Below are 19,698 nucleotides of genomic sequence, written 5' to 3' on the forward strand. Positions count from 1 at the left end.
AAAGAGAGACGTACCATTGATGAGGACAACTCAAATAATTGCACCGCCTTTCCCTTTAGCTGTCTTGTTACACTCACTTGAACATTGTCAAAACAAAACAACTTATTTCAAGCGTAAAAAAATGTAAGGGTGCCAAAGAAAGGGCTTAATGAAATTTTGATGTGGAGCGCTGAGATGTACAGTTATCAGTGCTGCCGGTAAATTAACTTTATCCCTGCTCAATAGCCTGCAGTCAGCTGAAAGGTCTACTTCACTTTCACTCTCCTTGTTTTTGTTCAATTCTGTCTCTGTCTCCGTCTGTGCTTCTGTCTGCCTTGCCCTCCCTAGGCACACCTCTCTCTGTGGACATACTGATTACCTTGTCATTATTACCTGCCCGGTTCAATTATTGGTTTTGGTGCAATAATAATATGCCGTGCTCGATTAATTTCATTTTCTCTATGAAATGACAGTAGTAGCGCATTAGTAATAACAAGCTGATTAATAGCTCATCTTTGCCAGTGCCCATCCGATAGCCTTTTCTGATACCAAGGAATACAACTCCCAATGTTCATATATTCCATCCAGTATAGTAACATTATGCTCCTCTGCAACTGGGAGTAATTTTATTGCAGGCAGTAAATAAGCTGAGCCTAAGGTGAAGCTTTACCCTGAAATGTCAGAAGTAAGGCTCTGTACTAGCTTATAGCCCCACAGGCAGCTGCTTTAGCTGGACTATGGACTTGTCATTCTGGCATAGCCATGATTTGAATAGATTTAAATGTGCAGCGGAGGTCGTGCTGCTGTTGTAGCTGTCAGTTAGATATTTGCATGGCTGAGACAGAACTGAGCTGTTGGTCGAGCTCTGCATCACAACACAGCTGAATCAGTCAGTGTCAGCTTGTTTGTGCTTGGCTTTTTTTCTCGTCTGCATCGGTCTGTCAGTGCAACCAAGCTGAACCCGTAAAGGCTGCATGTAGTGCTCAAGAGTCAGAAATAAATGTCAAGGAAGACTAACCACTATGACCATTAAAGGTCCCATGGCATGGAAATTTCTCTTTATGAGGTTTTTTAACATTATTATGAGTTCCCCCAGCCTGCTTATGGTCCCCCAGTGGCTAGAAATGGTGATAGGTGTAAACTGAGCCCTGGGTATCCTGCTCAGCCTTTGAGAAAATGAAAGCTCAGATGGGCCGATCTGGAATCTTGCTCCTTATGAGGTCATAAGGAGCAAGGTTACCTCCCCTTTCTCTGCTTTGCCCGCCCAGAGAAGTTGGCCCACCCATGAGAGAGATAACGATTCTGATTCCAATTCCGATTCTTCCTTTCAATTCCGGTTCTTATCGATTCTCGATTCCGATTCATTGAGTGGTGGAGTTGAAACAGGTCACATGCTTATTTCACAAATAAAAGGAACATTTTATTTTGATTTAAAGGTGGGTTACAGTTTGACCGGGCTTTTTCAACATCAAATAAAGCCACACTAGAGCACCGCTTACTGTGCTCCATGGCTGCAACACAACAAGCGCCTGGCTGCTACGGAAACCAAAACTTGCGCATGTTAAATTTGGAACCCATGATCAGATTTGAAACCAAATCCTCCAAACGATTCCAAACGATTCCAATAAAGAAACGATTCCGATGGAATCGTAATTTTTGAAACGATTCCAAGTAGGAATCGGTTCTCGATGCCCAACCCTACAGTTGGTCAAGGCCACACCCCCACCCTCCACCTTGCCCCTTGTAGTCTCGAAATTTTGCGAGACTACACTAGAGTGTTTTCTAATGAATTGTTGGCTGGACATTGACTGTTATGGTCACATCCAATAAAATGTGTAGATCAGTGCAGAGCCGTGGTTTGTATGTTGCACCGGGATGACCTCACATTTGGATTGTGGGGTCAGAAATCAGAAGTCAGTCAGGCACAGCAGTTTATAGATCTCTGATAATGTTAAAGTAAGTGAAAAAGTAAAAAGGCTACCATCACGGGTCAGAAGGGACCATTTAAACCTCTCAGTCATTGATTTGCGCTATTAGTTTTGATTATGCTAAATTGAATTTATGGCTTAGACATTTAAACACTGATGCTTTGAGTAAACTGACATTTGAAAGGAGGACTGTGTTTTATGAGTCAACTGGTACACAGAGGCTGACTCTCTCTCTCTCTTTTCTTTCTTCTTCCGTTCCCTTCCCTTCCACTTCAAATGCTAACCCAGCCCAGTTGCCATGACAATCCAATCCATGCAGCTTGTTTTTTGATGCTGCAAAGTACTCAAACCCCCCCCATCCCCCTCCCCAACTCCCCCCTGCTGCTGTGATTTGACTGCCTATCGCTGCACCAAGCCAGGTGGCTGCTTTCCTCGGGGAGCCCTTTCAAATAAAGGCATTCAGCCAAAAGACTTTGAAGTCCCACTGTAGACAAGCTCTCAATAAGAGAAAACACTTCCTTCCTGTTTCATCCGAGGCTTTAAAAGAAAAGCTTAGCTGGGGCACAACCTCATGTTGCAGTGTTAAAGCTGGAAAAATAAATAAGATGAACTGTCATTTATAATCCTCAATTCAACTCATTTCCTCTCCAAACACAAAATGTCACAGAGTCTTGGTTGTCAAGTTGAGGGACTAGAATGAAATGTTAAAAACGTCTAACCAAATGGAGTTACTGAAAGCTTGTCAGCCAACGGCGAAGCATCACACAGCTCGTACTCATCACAGGTTTAAAGACAGGAAGAGACAAGCACGCATGTAAACAGACGCGCTCACGCTTACTGTACATGCACACCTACCAAACACACCTTAATTCAAAGGTTTGACGGGGAGAGAATACACCTCTCTTTTCTTCAGCAGTTTAGTTTACCTTCAATCTTTGACTGTTCAGTGTAGGTCAGAAGTTCACCCAGTAATGAAGTTCTCCCATTCTCTTTCTCCTCTCTTTCATCTACACTTTCGCTGAGAACAGAGAGATGAGATCTGAAATTAAAGACAGAATTGCACGTCTTCAATTCTTCCTTTCTCCTCTGAGGAATGATGTAAAATTGACAAAAGGTAAAGTTAGCTTTGATAGCAAATTCATGATGGAGGGAAAGATAGTACTAAGTGTTACCGCGCTTTCATACTAACATTTGCAAAGTTGCTACAGTATTTCTCATCTGCTGACAGTGGGAAGGTTGATGATACAAGTAAAAGAAGAATTTTTTTTTTAGCTAAAGACACTTTTCTTAATTATGGTATATTCATTGATATAGGGTGTTATAGAGTGCAAATGAAAGAAAACGTTTTTATCCCAAAGTACACAAGGACACAAATGCACCATGTTTGACTTACTTGCAGGCAATCAGCGTTATCAAGATGCTTTTGCTTTCGTCATTCTACTTTCTGGCCAAACACAGATTGTTGAACTCTCTGAGTAGTCAACAAGATTATCAGTTTCCTGCTGAGGAATGCTGAAACCACTTTAAGTAGCCCGCCAGTTGCAGCATGCTAATGGAAAAATCACATAATGCTTAATGTCTCAGGGTTAGAGTGCAGATCCACATGATGAAACTCTTCAAGCTTCACTTTTCTTTGTCACGACACATTTATTAACTGTGTATCATTCATATTCATTCTCAAAAGGCTGCACATACTGTAACCACTGTGCAATAATTTATTAACCCTGTTAATATATAAAGAGCTGTCATTTGTCTTTCTTCCACCTCTCTCATCTTTCTCTCTCTTGCCCCACCTCCCTAATGTTTCAAGCTAGTTTTTCCATTCGATAAATTCTATTTAATTCATTTTGCTGCGGGGATCAGGGCAGTGGATGGCTTTCACTCACATCCCATTTGCTAATAAGGCAATTACAAGCATTTTTGCTTTCCAACAATGTTCAGTGCTTCCTGCACATAAACGAATGACCAATTGGGTGACTGGTAAGAACAGGTTTTTAATTCCATTTCAAAGAGACAGATGCAGAGAGTCAATGGGATAGTTAGTATAGATGATCACAGAGAGCAAAGAATGGTATTGTTCATTATTCTCTGAATGTTCATGTCAGAAGGCTTATTATCTGCACCCAAAGCGACTCATTTTGGCCTTAGTGGCAGATTCTTAACGTCTCTATATTAGACACACGCACAAACTGAATAAAGAAAAAAATCTAAGAAATCCTGTCAAAACAAATAAAGTGCAAGAAAGGACACAACAGAAGGTGTTAAATTATTCTTTTTTTTTATTACTTTTTGGGCATTTTCAGCCTTTATTTTTTGTTATAGGACAGCAGAATACATGAAAGGGGAGAGAGAGGGGGAATGACATGCAGCAAAGCGCCACAGGTCAGAGTCGAACCCGGGCCCGCTGCATCGAGGAGTTAACCTCTATATATGGGCCCACTCTACCAACTGAGCTATCTGGGCGCCCAGAGGTGTTACATTTTGAACCAGCACCCTCTGTGACAGACTCTGTAAATGCTTCACTGGCATTTACTGGGCCACGATCACAGTGTTAAATGCATCTTACAGTGCAGAACTGTCATTTTGATGGTAAATACAGTGTTGGAGTGAATTTAGAAAGTTTTCTGTTAAGCAATCATTCTATTGTCCATCCCCCGAATTTCCCTCAGACTCCCCTCTTCCTCTTGCCGTTCCATTTCCGCTCGAGCAGCTAAGTGTGTCACAAATGTGGGTCAGTCGCTGTACTTCCCCCACTAAAGTCAATTCAATTTGGTAGAAAGATAAGAAGGTATCAAATTTAAACAGCTTGGAGGTGCTCTGAGGCAAGACAAAAAGTGCGGCAGTCTGCCATACTTAAAATACCAGCTCCTCTTCTAAGAGCCTTCCTTGAGAGAGTTACGTGACGGGTAGGAGAGGTTATAACACTTCTTCCATTAGAAGAGAGAGAAAGAGAGGGACACAGAGAATTAGTTTTCATCAGTACATTAGCAGACAAGCTATAACCAGGGTGGCAGTGAAACCTTTTTACACAGATTTTCTTAACAGCCTCGTTGTGCTCTGCTGATGCTCACATTGTGCTTCTGTGGCTTTGCTCCATGATTTGAATCAAATGCTTTCAGGACCTGTTGACAAACACAAACATAATTGCCTGTGGTTTCTTTGACGCGAAAGAGGATAAAAAAAGCACTTGGCTTCTAAGTAGCAGTGGTTCATGAGTGGAGCCTGACCGATACATCGACATGGCTAATAGTAAAGACTGATTTGTTTTGTTCTCTTGCGACGCTGCCATTACTGCGACTGCAAAGTTGAAGTGAACGCAGTTTGACTGACAGTGAACGCAGAGACGTTTGGGTTAACCAGTTGTCTTCTCTAAAAACTAAAGAAAGCCTGTGGAGGACACCTGTGTGAAAGAAATTGTGTAACGGCACAGGTAGTACTTGTAAAATGATTTGTTCTTATGTCTATCGATCAATTTATTTGTCTCATGAAATAGTACGAGGTACAATTCCAGAGATATGCAATCCTATCAGCTACTTCAACTTGGACATGATTCATCATGAAGCAGAATGTGGCCGTCTAGGGGATTTAATTACCAATAAGCCTTATCCTACTCTGAACACCTCCAGTTGGTAACACAAGAGTGGATACAGGCCTTAGCCAAACTTCATTGCGTATTCCGGGCTAGCCTGCTCCGATCCTCTTCTCCTGACGCCAACCGTGCACTGAGCTTGGCGTTTCACTTCATGTAGGTTAACAAACAGACACAGACTGAAACTAAACAAAATGACTAGGGGGTGAGGGTTACTTATCAGTCGTTGTCCATCAGGGTCCAACATGCCACTCTCATATGTCCGAATCTCTTCTCTCTAACATCTGGCACCACATTAAGTAAGACCCCTTCCTCTTGGAGCTTGGCAACCAATCAGAAATGACAAATGAGAATCTACGACTCCTATTTTCTTACATTATAACCATATGAGATACATCATTCAATGGAAATCCAAAACATGAAATTGTGAAAGTAAAAGTATCTAGCTTGTAAGAGATCTGCAGACCGGCAGCAGCAAAACCCAACTTTTATGGAAATTGCAATTACTTTATTTCCTACACGTTCTACAGAAGATCGTGGGCATTTTTCTTGGCAAAAGCTGTTAAAAATAAACTCCTTACATATGTTACAGTGTAGTAGGGTTTACAAGTAAGCTATGCTACAGCAGTAATGGCAGCATGTTTATTTCTGCCTTCAACCCGGATTGGTCTACAGGCTAACTTAAGTTTCCCACAGATATATTAGTATCAGCATATATTGTTGATAAGTATGAAGAAGTTGCATTACAGAAACGTTAAAGACATGTTGAGGTCATTTAGATAGTTTGTCCACCAAAGAGAACTTACAAGTTCATTATTTTACTGTAAAATGTTCCACTCCGTACAGTATATCAACACAATATTTGTATTTTACAAACAAATATATACCACTATATTGTTATATTGGTCTAAGAAATCCAGTATCTGTCTGGTTCTTGTCAAGGATCCTGGCCTCGGTTGTTATTCTTTTGTTAACATATTGTTCATGCCTGTAGTGGGCACTGGGTCTGACTGTGCGGTTGACATCATGGAAATGATATAGATTGTGTACATAATAGGTCTCTGACATGTAACACAGCACAAGTGTGAACATTTTTCCGTGTACTCTGTTTGCACTGCTGTTTAAGTAAAACATATTTTCTATATTTTATAGTTTATTAGTTAGTTTACACCTGCATCAGTGTCCTGTCTCCTACTCTCGCTCATCCTCCTCCCACTGTTCTTTGTGTTTACTTGTACTGATCAAACTGCTCTGGTTAGAGAAAGAAGAGTGTGGAGAGAGGAGAAGGGTTTACCAGTGAGTGTCTGTGGAAGAAGAGTCACAGACACAGCGAGACAGAGAGCTTTGCCTGCAGAAAGAAAGTGTAAAAATGCATTTCTCTTAGCCGCCCACTTTGTCCTGACTTCAAAGGGGCCCATGAATTGCACTTAGGAGGTGTCTAAATGAGGTGATGTGAAAGATGAGAACCAGAATTGCGCTGTTTCTGCCACTGGCAGTGATTCTCAAAGGACTTTAGTGGAGAGCACACACAGGCACACTGATCCCCTTCAGCCCACAGACATGAATACAGAGATGTGGTTGAATGCCAAGAATTTCATTTGTATTAAAAATGTTACCTGCAAAGACATGGTGAGTTCAATATTCACAAAGAAGAAGGATATAGAGATGTGTTGCACAGATACATAGTGGAAACTGTATTTTTGTAATTGAATAAAAACAATGTGTTGTTGAAGTCTGTGTGTGTGTGTGTGCATGTGCATGTGTGTGTGCGTGTGTGTGTGTTTATGCCTTCCTGCACATGTGCAAGTGCGTGTCTGAAAGGAGCCTCAGATGTTCCACTGCAGCAGATAAGAGCCGTCCACTCACTTTGCCTGAAGGAAGCCTCACAGATATAGAGGAGCAGACTTAAATGGCGTGGAGGAGTAAAGACGGACGAAGACGGCGGAAGGGATGGGGGTGGCTCGTTAGCATGCGTGGCGTGCGTGTTTCGGCAGGGGATCAGACGAGACAAGATGTGAACCGTCATCCATCGACATGGGAGCTGCTGTCAAGATACAAGAAGACAGGAGAGAAGCTTGGAGGGAGGCAGGGTGAGGAGGACCAGGGGAGGCAGCTGTTCATAGAGAGGATATATGGGAGACGAGTGAGACAGACAGGCACATGTCCAAGAAAGCGGAGGCAGAGATGGACAGAAGAGGACTGGAGTAAATGAGGAAAGGAGAAAGAGGGGTAGCAAAAAATCCTGCCAGAAGCATACCAAAGACAGAGTGAGAGAGAACATCAGAGAATGATGGACAGATGAGGGAAGCGGCTTTGCTTTCTCTGTCATCCCACTCGGTTCTGCTATCTATCAGCGAGGAGTACACTCCCTCCAGCATCCCTCGCCGCACTCCATCCGTCCCTGTGCATGCGGGTGTGTGTCTGCACGTGTGTGTGCAATATTTGATTGGTCTAGCACGCTCCAAGAAAGATGATGACCAGTGTGAGCTTGAAGAGCCGGTCACATCATCGCTCTCAGTCCCCGAGTGTTTATAATGACTCAACGCGGCAGACACTGCAGATTTATGATAGAGAGGAGTTGGAGTGCTTATGCCTATAGAGTTGTGTTTGGGAGCGTGTGTATTACCTGATGTGTGTGATGTATATAACAAAGCTTCCCGCGGCCTTTATCTCAGCATTGGTTGTTTTGTGGAGCGTGTCGGCTGCTGATAGCCACTATCAGCCAGCTCCACGCTCCTCCATCGCTTGGCCTCAGTGTTTTTTCCCCCACGTAGTCATTTCTCCGTCACACCTTCCTTGCCGCCTTTTCTCCTTTTTCCCTCTGACCTCTAATCCCTGTGTCCTCTCCTCATCTTCTGAACATGAACCCGACTCAAACTGATTTCTATTTTATAACTTAACTCTACATGTGTATGTCTAGCTAGCCTCATTTAACCCCCTGAAAAGCCCCATTTCGATTCATGTTTGTGTGCTAGTTACTTGACAATGTGGGTATAGTAGAATCAGAGAATATTTATGAAGATAAATTGTTATCATATTTCTAGGCGTGCCTGGTGAATAAACTTATTTTGAGTGTTATCCTGATTCTGACTCAACAGATAAACTAAAGATCCCTTAAGGTGAGAGTAAATCCTACATTCTGAAAGCGAATCCGTCCACAATCTCTCCAGCTTGCTTACATATTATCCTTACTGCATTGCCTGCTAGCGTTTGGGAAAGTCTGTATCTACATTTAAAAAACCTGCATTAAGTCTGTGGAAAGTTGGCTCAGCAGTCTGTCTTTTAATTGGTGTCTAGGAGGGTAGACATGTGATTTTACTGTAATGTAATGGGACTGCTTAACTGCATTAGTGCAATACACAAAACAAAAATACATAATTACTCTGGATATTTATAAATGGTTGCACCAAACTTCCCTATACATTTCCCTTTTAAAGTGTACAGTGACAGTGTAGAAAAGGAATTCCAGAGTTTTAACAGGGAAATCAACAAGACTTTATTTCAAACATGCACAGACTTAATGAACAAAAAAACTTTCTTTTGGTCAAATCCGGAAAGACATGTGTGTGACCAGGGGTGACTGCACCTGTGAAAGATACACACAGTTTAGCAACAAAACTAAACGCTGAGGGAAGATTACTACGTTTTTAATGTTGGTTTTGAGCAGTAAGTGTTAAACTAACGTTAATACAGCGTGTCGGAGGAACACAGCGTCTCCTGCGGGGAGTCAGAGGCAGAGGGACCGTCACCGCAGCGTTCGCTAACGTTAGCGTCTCATCTGGGGTCTGATAAACAGTAAATTTATCAAATTCAGTGTACCCACCACCGATTAACTGTAGTTGTCATATTTCACAGGGACCGCTTTAGTGCGGTTTTCATGTTCCAGTTGTTCAGCCTCAGAGGGGAGAGAGAGCGGCTGACCGTTCGCCTGAGATCAGTAGAGCAGACTGCTCCGCAGAGCCGTGTATAATTACAACTTTATGACATTTCATAAACAGTTGAATTAGCGGGGGTGCGCAGCTGCTACATGACCGGCCGGTCGCCGGTTATGGCTGATCACGTGAAAATCGGCCAATTCCGGTCACCAGCCGGTCAGTCGGTGCATCTCTAGCACCAACCCATGTATAAAGCTTTAGACTAGAGCATGTCAACCATGTATTCTCACTACCTCTCTCGTTACCTGCATTCACGTCTTTTAAATGTCTGAGTAAAATTGGGGCCAAATAGAACTGGAGCACAACGCATCACAGCTTCAAGATGCTCAAGAGCATGATAGCTTTCACTGGACCAAGCATGTCTCAATCTTTAGACAAGCAAAAATAAAACTGGTGCTAGGAATGCCTGGCTGAGATCTCTGCATCTGCACACCACATTTGTCTGTTGGTGGAGACAGAGGACTTTACCCTTTCCAAAACCCAGACTTTGCAGCGCTGAATATATACTAGCCCAATATTTGAAACAAATCTCTAAAGCTTGATTTATAGTTCTGCGGAGGCTCCATGCAGAGCTTTCGCCGTAGCCTACGTAAGTGGCCTGATGTTTATACTTGTGCGTCGGTGTGTGCGTCGAGCCGGCATGTGTGTGTGTGTGGGGAGTGGGTGATAGAGCGAGGGAGAAAGTGACTCATAGAGTCATAGTGAGAGAAACAAAGTGACTCCCCTGTGCTTTCTGACCACGGTGGGAAATCTGGAGCAGGAAAAGTTAAAGGAACACGCCGACTTATTGGGAATTTAGCTTATTCACCGTAACCCCCAGAGTAAGACAAGTCGATACATACCCTTCTCATCTCCATGCGTGCTGTAATGCTGTCTGACGGCTCCAGCGGCATCAGGCCAGCACAGAACATGCAGGTGAATGGTTCCAGTAATCCTACTGCTCCGAATAAGTGACAAAATAACGCCAACATGTTCCTATTTACATGTTGTGATTTATAGAGTCACAGCGTGTACAAAAAACAACGTAACATGAGACACAGCCGTCTTCTAACTGTAAACAAACCGGAAACTATATTCTCAAGCGGAAGAATATAGTACTTGGGCGGAGTGATATGCTCGCAGCAAGCCTGTCTGAGAATATAGTTCCCGGTTTGTTTACTGTTAGAAGATGGCTGTGTCTCATGTTACGTTGTTTTTTTGTACACGCTGTGACTATACAAATCACAACATGTAAATAGGAACATGTTGTTGTTATTTTGTTACTTTTGTCACAATTGGGAGCAGTAGGCTAGTTGGAACCAGTTACCTGCAGGATCTGTGCTGGGCTAAGCTAATGCTGGAACCGTCAGGCAGCGTTACAGCACGCACGGAGATGATAAGGGTATGTATCGACTTGTCTTACTCTGGGGGTTACGGTGAATAAGCTAAATTCCCAATAAGTCGGCGTGTTCCTTTAACCCTCGCCTTGATTACACGTTGTTTATGGAGGAGAACCAGGAAATGAGTCGGGGGAAATGCAGCGCTACCAAGCCACGGCCGAGCGATGTACTTCGCCTACATTTTTTTCGAGAGGTGCACGTCAGGCTACGGCGTAGGGTCCGGTGTAGGTTTGTGTCTCCACGTACCTACGTACATAGCAACGGCGCAGATTTTACGCAGAAGTCTAAATCAAGCTTAAGTGGATACATGAGCAGCCCATTCAACAGCACACAGAAATGAGGTTTATGAATTAAGATTTGAAAGCTTCGCTTGAGCTTATGCAAGTCCAGAATCCTTTTTACAGATCTACAGTGCATGATTGATTTTCTATTGAGAGAGATTTTTTCCTTTTTTTACATCCAGTAGCCGTTTGAGAAAACATGCAAAACTGTGGTGTGGTAAATGCTCTTTTGAATGCATTTCATTCACACCGTGAACCACCTTTGACAGAGTGTTGATTTGTTTGAAGATTTTATTTGAGTGTTTTGATGTTGCAGAGGAAGAGAGGCAACTGGAGATCTGGAGACATGGACCAGTGTGAATAGATGAAAGACTGAGAGTGAATTAGTTTCTCAGTTTAAATAGGCTCTCAGGCAGCCTCATGGCAATGCCAGAGTCCAATTTGGCTCAAGGCCTTTGTCGCATGCCATACATCACTTCTCTCCCACTTTTGCTGTCACTCTCCACTTCATACTGCCTAATAAAGCATTTATTCAAGGAAATGATTTAAAAAGTAATAGGACCTTCTCAGCCATCTTAGACTACTGGGACAGGAGGCAGACCTCAGAACCTCAGTGCAAGGTTTTTACACACATGTAAAATGTCCTGCTACCTACAAGCTTCCTCCTCTTTTGTCTGACTGTTTGCAGCTCTGTCTATATATTCATTTAGTCAGCCACTTCAGGTAAGGAGGTTTGTGACTTAATCACAGCGGGGCTGTTAGAGTCACTCTATAGGAACCCAGGAGTGCAGCAGCAGAGTGGAAGTGACTCTCAACCAAGATCAAGCACAGCTCTCCACCATTTTCCCTCGTAACAGTGCATGTTCCCTGGCAGCCGAGTGCCACTTACAGGGACAGGCACAGTACCTGCGTGGCTTTAGTGTGTTTTCTTGTTAGCTCTGTTTATGATTAGGGGTACACATCCAAGCACAGAGTCCTCTGACCCTGAGTGTGTGGGCATTTGAAAACTCTCATGCATAGAGAATGAAGCAGTGTCATTTGCTATGCAGTAGTCTCATGGAGCTCTTCATTACATAAAACCCCAAATCTATTTTATCCTTGACTTCTGTTGCATTCTAAGTTGAGTGTGTGTGTGTGTGTGTGTGTGTGTGTGTGTGTGTGTTTTATAAGAGTGCATGCTTTTGTGAGCATGGCAGAGTATTCTCTTGGCAAACCAGTTAATTGAGTTTTCAGGATCAAAGCCTAGTTCTTGTAATACCACATGCAAACTAGAATCTGAAATGACATTAAAAGTGCCGTTTATGTTGTAAGCATGCACCCAATCATTTCTTTCTAGGGTACTTTCCCCACCATGAACTGGCATCACCAAAACATGACCAATGAGCCTGGTGTGTGTGTGTGTGTGTGTGTGTGTGTGTGTGTGTGTGTGTGTGTGTGTGCAGGGCTCCAGACTAACTTTTTGCCTTGGTTGCACTGGTGCGCCTAACTTTTTTATTTAGGTGCACCAGCACAAAATTTAGGTGCACCCAAATTTTTCCTTGCGTCACCGTTAGAGCTGAATGGCGATACATGATATATAGCTCTGTATTTTTTTTACAAAGTGGGCTAAATGTTCAGTTTTAAGTCAAAGCCACTTTTCACAAGCTCTTTTATTAAAACAGATTGTGATTTAAATAAAATGCAAAGACAGGGTTTCCTTTACCAGTTAGAAAATATACAGCTGCAACACATGTAAATGAAAGTTATCTGAAATAAATAGCCTAGTATATATATATATATATATATATATATATATATATATATATATATATATATATTATATCTGCTGAGAAAGCTCCTTCACTTGTTTTCAACAACAATAACAGACTGATTAAAAGAAAAAGAGGACTTAGAGGTTTATATTATATTATAGAGGTTTGACTCCGACCTACGGCACTTTCCTGCATGTCATTCCCCCCTCTCTCTCCTCTTTCATGTCTTCAGCTTTCCTGTCAAAATAAAGGCCGAAATCTTTAAGAAAAATAAAAACATAAAATAAAACAGACAGACAGAAAGACATAGGGAGACAGAGGGAGCGCGATGGACTGAAGCGTATGCTCCTCACAGAGTGACGGCTGACTCATTATGAATGGGTCCAATGCGCTTTGGCGGGTCAGCGGCGTTACACACGTCTTGTGTAGGCTATGAAATGTCCGTATCGTCCCTGCGCTGCATTTTTATGAACTATGATATTCTGGCCATGGGTCACATCTCTCGCCCAGGTTCAGCGGGCTCCGTCTTACACGCTATTACTCAACGAACTGAAGTTAGTTGCATTTAATAACTTCTAATGTGTTTTTCGCCGTGGCGTCCGCAATAACAGAGAGTTACCAGCGGAAACGCTGGTACCAATACAGGTTTCCCTCTCATACTTAACAATATACAGCTGTGTTAATAACAATTAAAACTGTAGACAAATTGGACCGGCGGCGCTGTGTCTCTCCATGTGGCAGGTGAGCCGTGTGTGAGTGAATGGGGGCGGGGCTGCGCGGAGAGTAAGAGGAGAGATCAAAACACAGGCACGGCTTTACCGAAGGAATGGGTCATGTAACGCAACATTAAACCATATTGATATAAACAACATTGCTTCGTTCGTGGAGAGGCAGCAGATGCGAGGATGTTAGGTGCACCGGTGCGACCTAGGAAAAATCTTAGTCGCACCCTTACAAATTTTGGTTGCACTCTAGAGCCCTGTGTGTGTGTGTGTGTGTGTGTGTGTGTGTGTGTGTGTGTATAGACAGAGCCTAGACCTTCCCCGGGCTTACAAAGAGTCCTGGTGTTACATGCTGTATTTTGGTCCATGATGGCACGAAGGGGTGAGGGGCCACTCTGACATGTTATACCAGTAATAGTCCTGTAAGCAAATCACATCTGAGCGGCCAGCAACCTCAATTAATACATCGACATGCATTGCTGTAGATATAACATGTCACAATGATTCGTTTTATCTCATTTTGTCGTTATTCCCATATTTACAGTTTTTTCCGATTGCTAAACAACAGTGGGCACAACTGGAGTCACATGTGCAAAACTCTAACTACAGTCTGCACTACCAACAGTCACCTGAGCTAAAGTTCACAGTTCACATCTCCTGCAAAAATAAAATATAGATTGTATGTCATACCAATTTTTACATAAGGTAAAAAAGAAGGAATGAAAATCAGCCGTTTTCTTCAATAAAGTATTTTGTCTCTAGTAATTTATGGAATTACTGGGTAAAAAAAACTAAAGGTACATACGTAACAGTACCAAAGAATAGTGTGACTAATTCTGCCTCTCTCCAGCATCATGTGGCAAGTTTTCTTCATCACATTGGATGTCTTCATCATCTCTAAATAAAAATGAATGTGGTGTTTCCATTGCTTTCACCGCCATTACTTTCTGAAAAACAGTAAGAACGCAGTTTTACTATTGTAAAGATATAGTGTTTTTCACTTTTTTTATAGCTTTTTTATAACCTCAGACATCTTACCTGGACATATTGGTATCTTTGCTCTTTTACCTGTTTCTCTCAAATGGTACAGTGTGTAATTGTTTCATTCTTATTTGGTGTTTGTGTACAATAAAAGGCTTTCTGAGCTTTCTCTGTATGAATACCATATATGTTCACTAACTAGTCTAAAATAAGACACCTACTTAGGCTTTCAGCTAAAATTGCAATCAGCAGTGTTTGATAGGCACCAGACTGAAATCTATTCTGTTTTGAATGTGTGGTTCACAGTTTTGACAGCAGTGTGTTAGCATTTGAACAAAGTGCTGTAAATCTACAGTGTTGTGCACGTTGTGGTTAAAGTCATGGGATAAGTGTGTAGAGTTTTGAAAACTGTGTTCAAGCAATTAAAAAACCAAGTAGAGCTTGGTCCACATGAACTGCTGCTGTGCAGACTGTAGTTAGAGTTTTGTACATGTGACTCCAGTTGTGCCCATTGTCGTCTAGCAATCCAAAAAAACTGTAAAATCCATCTATTGTACATTTTATTATTGTTATTAAGGAGCACTCATGAAAATCCAACCCTTTAGAAATAGCAAGTGTGACTACGCTGTTTATTTTCCCGAGACAGGCTTTGGCACAACAGACCTCAAACATCTCCCCCTTGATTTGCTCTGTGTGTGTTCACCTCTCCTTTCCTTCCTGCCTTCACTTTCTTTGCTTCTAGTCTTGGTCGCTCAGCAGAGGCCCTAAGCCCTGTGGAGTGCACATCCATTTTGAACCCGGAGGCTGTCAAGCATGATGTTGGTAAATGAGCGAGCAAACCTGTTCCTTTCAGTCTCCCCACCTCCACTTATCCTTTTCTCCTGCATGATCCTAAACCCTCACCCTTTTTCTCACACTGGCACATCCCTCCATCGCTTGTCCCTAGCCTTAGCTTAGCTGTGACAGATTGTTGCTTCAAAAGGCAACAGAACTCTTTTTTTTTTTTTATAAAAACAGACTCTGCAAGTCCCATTGTAGATACTCAGTGAAGATTGTTTCATTCAAAGCACCTTGTAACAGATTTTTTTCTGGGTTAGCGTCAAGTCAAGTTTTGTATGTCAAATTTCATACACTAGTGAGCTCACTGTTCTTCAAATTAAAGGAAAATAAAGAGTAGTCTGACACAGTGGCATGGTGTATACTGTGTATTAGATGCAGTGCCTAAAGCTGGGGGCATATTTGCCGACAAAATGAGTCACAGAACAATGATGAAATTCCTGCAAAGTTTCATATAAACACAACCCTCCTTACTTGCTACTTGGAAAAAGAATGGGTTTAATTTGAAAATAAAGGCAGCATGTTGCAGATGTTGCATGAACAGCCTCTCCACAGCAGGGATAGACAATCAGGCACAGAAAACAGAGCCCACGGCCAGGGTATGTTAAGCATGTTCATTAATTTCTGTAGTTTCTCTCCTGCTGGCCCTGCTTGCTTCCTCAACGTGCCGTGGATCCTAATAGGCATAGGATCCCTGCTCACTGTTTTGATGCACATACAGAAAGGCCCTGAGAGAGGAAGGGAAATAAGAGCGAGAAAGGCAGGGTGATAAATAAAGACAGATGACAGAAGTGAACAGATAAGGAACATATGTCATCGAAAATAAATGAGGGAAATTGATCAGGAGAAGTAATGGCTGGACTGGCAGACTGAAAGAAAGAACTATAATTAACTAACTGTGCAGTATCTGCAATTATAAATCCAAAGTCAGTACTCATAAAATGTCACTGGCATCAACTTTTATGTACATCTGCACAATGCACAAGCCTCTGCACACAAATGCTGACACATGCTTTTGGATGTTACGGTAATAGCTGCACGTGTTATTGCATAGTTGCACACTATGTGAGCAGCTTGTCGGCCATAGGCAGTTTGCTTTACCTTTAATGAGTCGGCTCCATAGGTTAAAATTTAACCAATGACGCTGAACCAGCTCAGAGCTGTGTTAACTGTGCAGGGCTAGAGGGCACAAAAAAAGACCCCATCAGAGAGCGGCTTCCTGACGCCCCACTGTTCCAGCAGGACTCCGTGTGGAGCCACATCTCTCTAAAGAGACTTCAAAGGCAGGCATTTGCAGACCCGATGGAGGCGTTAACCTTTGACTCAGAGGCTCTCTCTGTGCAAACAGGGACAGCCTAATTGATGCTATGCACTGCAGAAAAGGAATAACTTGTCCTTGTGGATTGCAGCCATAGAATAGAGTGCTTTAATGTCCGCCTCTTACAGTATATGGAGACAGACAGTGGCTGTGCATAGCCTGTAGCAAAGTGGCCCAATTTCTTTATAAACTGTAGTTACCAAGAGTTTGCATCTAGTAATGCTACTGTATATGGCTTTCTTATTCCTTCAATTAAAAATGCCCTTACACTGAAGGAAAAAAAAAGTTCATGTATCATCGTTACCTTGAGTATAAGAATAAATCACAATTCCAACTGTTCCAGGTAGTAGGATTAGACAAAAACAAGCACAGAACTACCGTATACTTAAATGATTTTTAGAAATTAATATAAAAACTAAGGTAGGTATGGATTTGTAGATAAGGGAGAATGGCAGGGTGCAATTTTCCACAACCCTCGTGGCCTTGAGATGTTCAGATACCGGCGTAGCAGATGGAGATTGAATCAAGCCCCCATTGCTCCTTGTGTCCCAAGATAATGCGAAGTGGACACACAGTTCACTCTGGTTAATTTTCCACCTCATGTTCTGGCTCCCTCTCAGAGAGATGGAGAGAGCGATAATCCAGACTGATAAAGCAATGTGATGACTAAAGGAAGGCAGCAGGGGCCTTCTCTAGGTTTGCATGTTGTGTGTATTTACTGCTAACCACATTACTGGCTTTTTAAGAGACAAGAGACGCGCAAATAAGCATGAAACATTCGGACAGACAAACAGAGTTGATGGATGAATAAATGTGATGTGTGTCCACTTACTGTTTACCGTAGACGGACACAGGTTGCCTTTCCTGAACTTGGCATGATAGAGGCTGAGCTAAGTTCAGATCACTAACATGTTTTGACTGTGATTAATAAAATGTGTTGTTCAAGAGGAAGAAAGTAAAGTACCATGCTTTGCACTAAGATGTAAGAAGATTTTTCTATTCCCATTGCTTCATGGTGTCAATATTTCAGCACTCTTATTTTGAATTCTTTCCAACTTTGCATCTGCATCACAATAGTGTGATGTGAAATCTTGGAGCTGTAACATGGAACAAGAAGCTCTCACATGGCTTCCGAAAACTGCTGTATCAATAATGAATCAACAGTGTAGCCAAGCTTTTCCATTGACTTAAAATGCTGTTACAGAGAGAGAGAACATTTTGGTTAAATCATGATGTTGATATTTGTGGTGTTTCCAAGGCTGTCTTCATTAGGGCCCCCTGTTATGTCTCCTTGCGGTTGAGTATTTTGCATCCAACTAGTTTTTTTTTCTCGCCAGCATTGATTCCAGTGGTGTGTTGCAGCTGAGCATAGTGTCTCTCATGAAACACAATCTGCACATTTTTCTTTGGTTTCTGGCATGTCACACCAGTCCGATATGTGACTCTACATTTGTCTTCATTTTGTGCACAACACTACAATGACACTCCTGCAGGGCAACATGTCATTAGGATTGCATCTATTTACACTGAATGACTCCCACTTTTAAAAAAGAAAAATTTGGATCCGTTAGTTTTGTCTAATTTTAGACCTATTTCTAAACTACCCTTTTTATCTAAAGTCTTGGAGAAGGATGTTTTTAATCAACTTCAATCATTTTTAGATGATTTTAGTATTCATGAAAAGTTCCAGTCTGGTTTTAAGCCACGTCACAGTACTGAAACTGCCCTCCTAAGAGTCTACAACGACCTTCTCTTAGCGGTCGACTCAGGAAACTCCGCTGCTTTTAGATTTGACTGCGGCCTTTGACACTGTCAACAACTCTATCCTTTTATCCCGACTCAAACAAAGTGTTGGCATTGCCTTAAAATGGTTTGAATCCTACTTGACAGATAGGAGTTTTGCTATCCACATTGGTAACTGCTCGTCATCTGCTGCCCCTCTTTCCTGTGGGGTCCCCCAAGGTTCCATTTTGGGACCCATGCTATTTTCTTTGTACATGCTGCCCTTAGGGTCCATTTTAAAAAAAACACAACATTTCTTTCCATTGTTTTGCAGATGATGTACAAATCTATTTGCCTGTAAGAAACAATGAGAAGGAAACTATCCAGCCATTGTAAAACTGCTTGAGTGATCTCAAAATATGGTTGGATCAGAATTTTCTCTGTCTTAATGACAATAACACCGAAGTTGTTGTGTTTGGACGTGCTGAACATTTCAGTGCCTGTGTAGATACTCTCGGTTCCCAAATTCGTCCTTTTACCAGAAATCTGGGAGTGATTTTTGACAGTGCTTTTAAATTTGACAGATTAGTTCTGTTGTTAAAACTAGCTTCTTCCAGTTGAGACTTTTGGCTAAGGTCAAGCCTTACCTGATACGTAAAGACTTTGAAAGAGTCATGCATGCATTTATTATGTCCCGTTTAGACTACTGTAACTCACTGTATGTTGGATTGGATCAGTCATCCCTTCGTCGGTTACAGTTAGTCCAGAACGCAGCAGCTCGACTTTTAACCGGGACTAAAAAGCGTGACCATATTACACTGGTTTTGGCCACGCTCCACTGGCTTCCTGTTTGTTTCAGGATTGAATTTAAAATTGTATTAATTGTTTTTAAGATCTTAAATGGGTTCTCGCCTTCTTACATATCAGAGCTCTTACATGTCCACACGCCAGTCAGAGCACTGAGGTCGTCCAATCAGATGCTCCTCGATGTGCCCAGATCCAGGTTAAAAACCAAAGGTGACCGAGCCTTTTCAGTGGTTGCTCCAAACCTCTGGAATAGTTTACCTAGTCATGTAAGAACAGCTCGGACCATTGAAACATTCAAGTCCATGCTTAAGACCCACTATTATTCATTGGCTTTCAATTCAAGTTGAGCTTTGATATCTTGACATTATTGACCTTATTCTTTTTCTACTGTCAGTTATTTTGTATTGTACATTGTGCCTTGTTTGTGTTTATTGTTTCATTGCTTTTGGAGCATGTTAAGCACTTTGGT

At 42.1% G+C, this 19,698-nt stretch overlaps 1 protein-coding gene across 2 annotated transcripts in view; it reads left to right on the forward strand.

The window, feature by feature from the left end:
• The window catches only part of plcb1l (phospholipase C beta 1-like), a 119,165-nt gene that overhangs the window by 17,906 nt on the left and 81,561 nt on the right, over positions 1-19,698 (forward strand). The gene's annotated exons all lie outside the window — the stretch shown is intronic.

The sequence above is a fragment of the Perca flavescens genome, chromosome 18, assembly GCF_004354835.1.
Source record: "Perca flavescens isolate YP-PL-M2 chromosome 18, PFLA_1.0, whole genome shotgun sequence".
NCBI classification, from domain to species: Eukaryota; Metazoa; Chordata; class Actinopteri; order Perciformes; family Percidae; genus Perca; species Perca flavescens.